Raw genomic sequence first — 6,629 nt, forward strand, 5'->3', positions numbered from 1 at the left:
CTGGTACATCTCAACAGCTGACACTGCTTTGGCTCTCGGTAGGGCTCCTGGTGTTTCATTTGTGTCTTGAGGACAGAAATAGTAATAGTTACATTTATTGAGCACTTGCCTCAGGCAGCCACGGCCCCAGACTGTGTTGGCGTGTGACTCGGGTCAGCCTTAAAGCCGCCCCGCGAGGAAGGTGCCAGTAATGACTCCCGACGGACAGGTAGAAGGGCCTGCGCGGAGAAGGGGGGGTGAGCTGCCCTTCTGTACAAGGCTCTCGGGGGCCACGGAGCACCGCCCGCTCAGCCCCACACCCTGCGCCGCAGAAACCCGCCTGACGGCCCGAGGGAATGGGCATCCCGAGCCCAAGAGGGTCCAAGGGCAGGCGCGTGCAGACAGGGGGGGCGAGGGTGGGGGCACCGAGGAGGAGGGGGCGAGGAAGGTGTGCAGGGCTGCTCGCCGAGGCCTCAGAGGCCCCAGCAAGACCACCGGGCAGCATGGCCTCTTTACATTCTCCCAGGGTCCCCCCCCCACCTCCCTGGGAGGGGGCAGCCCTCAGGCAGCCGGGCACCGGGCTGCCCGGAGTCAGAAAGCAGGCCACCGGGCCCTGTAGCCCGCGGATGATCTTTAGGCCCCAGTCGTCTCTCTCCGGGGACGCGTCACACAACAGACACCTGATCCTGTCGCCTGGGCCAGGCGCCGCTGTTAAATATAGGCCCAGGATCCCTGAGGGGAGGGCGAGGACCGAGGGGCCAGCTGGCCGCAGAAGGGGCCACAGACGGGCCTTGCAGCGACAGAGAAGCCAGCCCCCGTCCCAGGAGCATAGGCTGGCAGGGCCTTCCAGCGCCCGGCGTCCGCCCCCTGGGCAGAGCGCTGGCCGTGGCGCGCGTGGGTGCGTGCCCGGGTCACACGCTCTCTGGGGCCAGGCCAGGAGCTATGACAGTGCAGTTTGGAGCCGTTGCTGGCTGGCGTCTGGGGCACCCGGAAAACTGGGAAGTAAAAGGGAGAAAGAGAAAGAACAGCGAAAGAGAAAGGAATTTTAAAAATCTGAACCCTCTACTAACTGAACTTGGAAATGTAGCTTCAAGTCTCTGATCCTTCACCTCCTCAGCTGTGAAAAAAGGATGGTCACATCTTTCCCCCAGGACGGTGCGAGACATCACATGCCCTCCTTCCCCGTGTCCGGCTCACACCAGGGGTCCCTGGGGGCTTCAAGGGGACCAGCCTGCCTGGGCCATGTACTAGACTGTGGATGTGCATGGGTGTGAGGGGGAGAGCGTCTTTGACCACGTTAACTGAGTTCTGGCCGGCAGCCATTATTTTGAAATGACATGAGATGAGAGGTTGAATCCCACGATTCAGAGACTCCTCCAAAATCATTCGTATCCCGTTTTTTATTTCTGTTTTGAAAGTACATAGGTAGGCTTGATTTGAATTCCGACTGATTTACAAGTAGCGTTCTTGATCTCAGAGAACAAAGATATATGAGTTCACTGACTTATAACTGCTCATTCTGGTTTCACACTCAGTGTTTGGAAGGTTCTGTATTCCTAACAGGGCCTTTTCTCCATTTAGGGCACCAGAGAGGGGAACGATTTGTATAGTCACACAGAACTTTCCAGAAGGGCCAAGACCTAGCACCCTGGTGGCTAGGTCCAGGCTCTTTTCAATGTGTCAGGTGCCTTTCACCCCATTTGTACACACATGCCTGCACCAAGAAAGACACGTAGAGCCATGTTTTTAGGAAACAAGAGACTTCAACATTTATTTAGTATTTTTATAAGACTAGCTCATTCGCCAACTTGCGGATTAAATGCACCTCTTGTCTTCACTTGAAGAGTGTGAGCTCTGTGTGGGTGGTGTGCCTGCATGCGGGCGTGTGTCCACATGCACCGGCCGCCAGCAGGATCCTGGCCCCGGAAGGGCTGACGCCCACCTAGGGTCCCCCCTTTCCTGCTAAATGGAGAAACCCCAATCTTCGTGATGATCACCGAGGCCCTTCCTTTTGCTTTGCTCAAACTACGACTGCATTTCCCACTGCAGTGACCTTCAGGGTTGGTTTATGAGCTTGTTCAATGAGTCGTTCCTATGATAGTCAAGGGCATTTGAAATTCAAACACATGGCCCTCTTGGTGGCAGCTATTCCTGAAATCCAGAGCCACCCGCAAGGAGCCAAGAAGAGACCCCTGCCCTTCCCCTCATCCGCTCAGAGCAGACCCGATTCTCTCCACACCGGCCCTTGTCCCACACCAAGCCAGGCTTCTCACAGCACTGTGGACATATGGACTGTTAAATCTATACCGGGGAGGCTGTTCCGTGCTCTGTAGGAGGTTTAGAAGCATCCCTGGCCTCTACGCACTGGATGTCAGTAGCAACCCCTCTTTGGTTGTGGCTGCCAAAAAAGTCTTCAGGAATTGTCAAACGTCCCCGGGGAGAAAATTGTCCTTAGTTAAGAACCACTGTTTCCAGCCCAGCCCCATGCCCTCCATGTCTATCAGGAAGTCTAAGCTACTAACAACCACTAACACTGTAAGTCTCTATTCTAAGGAAGATAAGTACACTTTCTTATGAGATAGGGGTACTATCATTTTTCTTTCATTTTATATATCAGGAAGCCAAGGCTCAGAGAGGTTGAGTAAGTTGTCCAAGGTCACCCAGCTAGCAAGTGGTGGTGGGGCTGGCAGGGGACTCCAGGATCTGGGCTTTCAGCCACTGGGCTCTGCAGGGAGATTACAAGTGATCCTGTGCTGGAAGTGGCCCCAGCCTGACCTTCTGGAGGGGGAACAATGAGGCACGATGACATTGATATTGACACCCAAACTGCCTATGCATGAAGCCTCCGGCTGCTCACTGGGGCTCGCGGTCTATCGTAAGCCTCATCCTCCCCGACCTGAGCATTTCTGGGAGTCTGCAGGGGGTAGCAGGCATCTTAAATGTGCTCCTGAGGAAGTCACGCCTGTCCCCTGGGCTCCTCGTCTTCCTCTGGTGTGGCAGGATCCTTGTCACTTTGGCCAACAACTTGGGCGTCAGGATGTGCAGCACGATGTGACAATCAGCCGCGAAGATCACACTGGAAGCTCGGGAGGGAGCTGCGGAGAAGCAGAGGAGTTTCTGGAAGCTGCGGGCTCTGCATTCCCTCAGAAAAAGGATGCTGGGGCAGGTGAACCCCTCGGAACTTCCAGTTCCAACATTCTTTTCCCTTCTGCTCTTTCAGTTCTGTGTGGGACCGAGGCGAGTGGGCGGAGGTGTCACCATCATGAAGTTCACCATGCCAGGTCCACCCCCTGACCCCCTCCCCCACCCCGTCCACCCCACCCTGGCCCTGCCCCATCCTACCCAGAACCCAGGCCCTCCTCATCGGGGCAGGCACGGGGCCGTCCCCAGAGCTGCGGGGCTGGCTGGCACCTCTGTGACGTCACATCACTGGCCACTTTGGGTTCCCCAAGGAGCAAGACTGAGGTGAAAGCCGAAGCCTGGGAGCAGTCCCCGGCCCTTCAGTGGCCAAATTGGTAACAGGCTCGGGGCAGCCACCGTGCTCCCTGTGACCTCCGTCTCCACACTGGCGGGGCCGGGGACTGTGGGCCAGAGGCACCCGCCTTCCCCTTTTCACCAGAGTTCCGGGAGGAATGGGTCGCAGCTTGGCCCTAGCTCTGCATAGAGGGCGAGGGGCCAGCCAGGAGCTGCCATGTCCAGTGTCGGGCACGGCCGATGGCTCGTCCCCGGGAAGGGAGATGGTGGTCGGGTCTGCATGCCGGGCTTGCTGGGAGAGGCCTTTCTCACCTGCCGAATGGGAATAGAAAGCAACCGGCCCTGCTATGGACACATTTTTGTTCATGGAAAACCTGTTCCCAGCAGCTAACCTGGGTTGAGATTTGTTTTTTCTGAGTTCCCCAGGCATAGTAAGTCAGGTGACTTACGTTCCTCCCCTTACATACATGTGGGGCATTGGAGAGCCCAGAGCCGGACCAGGAAGCCCCTTGCTGGTTCCTAGGGGCCCTCATTCTGTGGGCGTCACCCCACATGTAGGATACTGATAGACCATGAAGCCAGCCTTCCCCTTTCTCCCGTCTGAAGGCTGAGGGCTATGCCCCAACTCTGTTCTAGAAATGAGAAGATTGTCTGTCTTCTCTCCCTGGAGTTTGTCTTACCTGCCCGCCCCCTACTTACCAAGCTGAGAGGGCTTGGATTATTCTAGAGGAAAATACTGTCAGCCACACACCAGAGGACACGTGCCCATTTTATTTTATTTTATTTTATTTTTNGTGCCCATTTTAAAGAAAGGAAGAGAGGTTGGGATTTGTCTCTGCCTTCTCCCAGACCCCCTTCTTCCCCCCCACAGATGTGCCTTCCTCCAGCTCAGGACTTGGCCTTTGGGAGACCCCCCTGCCCCACCTAACCCCCATGCCCTCGGCCCTCTGTCCACCAGATCAGACTCTTGTTTGTTCTTCAGCTCTTGAAACCAGAATAAACGGATATCAAGGGGCAGCCAGGGCCGAGGGCCAGGACACCAGGGCCACAGGGGTGCTTATGTCAGCGGGTGATGTTCCACCGCTGGGTCAGAGCAATCTCAGGACTCGGCACTGACCCACATCCCAGCTCCCTCCTCCCTGCTCAGCTGGCTCTTCCTCCCCCCTTCCTCCACTCTCTCCTCCCTGGAAGAGGCATCACTGTCATAGGAAAATGTGCTGCTGTTGGCATCCTCTCTGGGTCCTATAGGTGTGGGGCTCTGTGAACTGCCTCCACATCGTATGTGCGTGCACACACACACACACACACACACACACACACACAGTTTTACTTACAGGAATTCAGACTAAAATAAGCAAGAAGGGAAGCCTGGAAGCCAGGTGTGGGGTGTGCAGGGGTGTGGGGGACAGTGGGGGGGTGGCTGAGGCTGGCAGACTGGGCTACAGCCCTCCCCAGTTCAGACCTAGGAGCTGTGTGGCTTGACTGGTAGCACGTACACACAGCAGCTCCTTAATGAGCACTTACTATGTCCCCGGCTCTGTTGTAGGCACTGACACATAGCAGGGAACAGGAAGACTATTCTGGATAGGAGAGATGGGCAATGAACAAATGACATCAATATGTAATTGGTAAGGCGGGGGTAAGTGTTACAGAGAAAAAGGAAGCAGGGTAAGGGACTGGAGAGGGAGGGAGGGAAGGTTCTATCTAGGATCAGAAAATAGAACCTCCCTGATGCCACGCGTGAGCCTTGGGGGCTTTTCCTCGGTGGACATGTCCTTCCTCTTCTTCCCCGCAGGTCGACCAGTTGTTTGCTTTCTGCCTCAGTGTCTAGCTGTCCCTCTTCACCCGCTTCTGTCTCCATGAAAATGCTCCCTGGAGGGCTTTCCACGGAACACTCTCGGGGGTCTTATACAAAGGCAGAGACCCTGGAAGGGTTGCAGAGACCCCTGAGGCCAGGGTTTCTCCAATGCCCAATGTAATTTGTCATCCGGGACACGCCAATTAAAACTTCAACAAAATACCACTAAAACCTATCAGAATGGTGAATATGAGAAAAGATGCGGCACCTGGGATTCTTTTATCTTTTTTTTAATGTTTATTTTTGAAAGAGAGACAGAGAGTGAGTGGGGGAGGGGCAGAGAGAGAGAGAGAGAGAGAAATAGGGAGACACCGAATCTGAACCAGTCTCTGGGCTCCGACCGGTCAGCACAGAGCCCGACGCGGGGCTCGAACTCCTGAACCGTGAGATCAAGACCTGAGCTGAAGTTAGATGCTCAACTGACTGAGCCCCCCAGGCACCCTGCAACTGGGATTCTTGTCCACTGCTGTCAGGAATGTAAATTGGTACAACTTTGGAAAACTGGTCACTTTACTAAAGTTGAATGTATGCCCACCCTGTGGCCCAGCGACTCCCATCTGAGGGGCACACCCTACAAAAATGGAGACACACTTGCCCCAAAAGACGTGTACTGGAATGTCCGTAGCTATACTGTTCATCATTGTCCCAAAGTGCCCAGAAGTCCCCCACCAGTAGAACAGATAAGCTGTGAAGTAGTCAGCTCGGAACACAGCACGGCCGTGGGTCCACCCATCATGTGGGCGAATCTAACATGATCCTATTGACTGAAAGAAGACACGGGGATGAGGCCATTCGTATGACATTCTAAACGACGTTTACTGTTAGGGGTCAGGGGAGTGGTCACCCATCCGTGGCAGGAGGAGGTGGGTGGTAGTGTAGAGAACGGGGGCAGAGAGGGCTGCAGAACTGGGGAGGGCTGCTAAGCTCCCTTTTTTTTTTTTGATGTTTTATTTATTTCTGAGAGAGGGAGAGAGAAGCAGTGTGAGCAGGGGAGGGTCAGAGAGAGAGGGAGACACAGAATCTGAAGCAGCCTCCAGGCTCTGAGCTAGCTGTCAGCACAGAGTCCGACGTGGGGCTCGAACCCACGAACCGTGAGATCATGACCTGAGCCGAAGTCGGATGCCTAACCGACTGAGCCACCCAGGTGCCCCTGCTAAGCTCCCTTTGATGCAGCTGCTGAGTGTCTTCTGTTTGTGAAGTTCGATGGGGCTGTGCACGTATGTGCGCTTTTTGTGTGTATATAATACGTTAATAAAAAGTTTTAAAAAGTCAGTGCTGTACAGGCCTTGACTCGGATGAATTCAAGAGGAATCTCTGG

At 55.0% G+C, this 6,629-nt stretch overlaps 1 long non-coding RNA gene across 2 annotated transcripts; it reads left to right on the forward strand.

Moving 5' to 3' along the window:
• On the forward strand, window positions 1-5,466 carry LOC144245574 (uncharacterized). 2 transcript variants are annotated; one of them, XR_013339309.1, is made up of 4 exons: window positions 1-38; window positions 3,200-3,260; window positions 5,000-5,081; window positions 5,249-5,466. It is a non-coding gene; the product is annotated as an uncharacterized LOC144245574 (long non-coding RNA). The 2 variants fall into 2 exon arrangements; XR_013339310.1 differs by lacking the exon at window positions 1-38 and adding an exon at window positions 111-208.
• The last annotated feature ends 1,163 nt before the right edge of the window (window positions 5,467-6,629 follow it).

Source organism: Crocuta crocuta, unplaced genomic scaffold (genome assembly GCF_008692635.1).
Source record: "Crocuta crocuta isolate KB4526 unplaced genomic scaffold, BGI_CrCroc_1.0 scaffold299, whole genome shotgun sequence".
Classification (NCBI taxonomy): domain Eukaryota; kingdom Metazoa; phylum Chordata; class Mammalia; order Carnivora; family Hyaenidae; genus Crocuta; species Crocuta crocuta.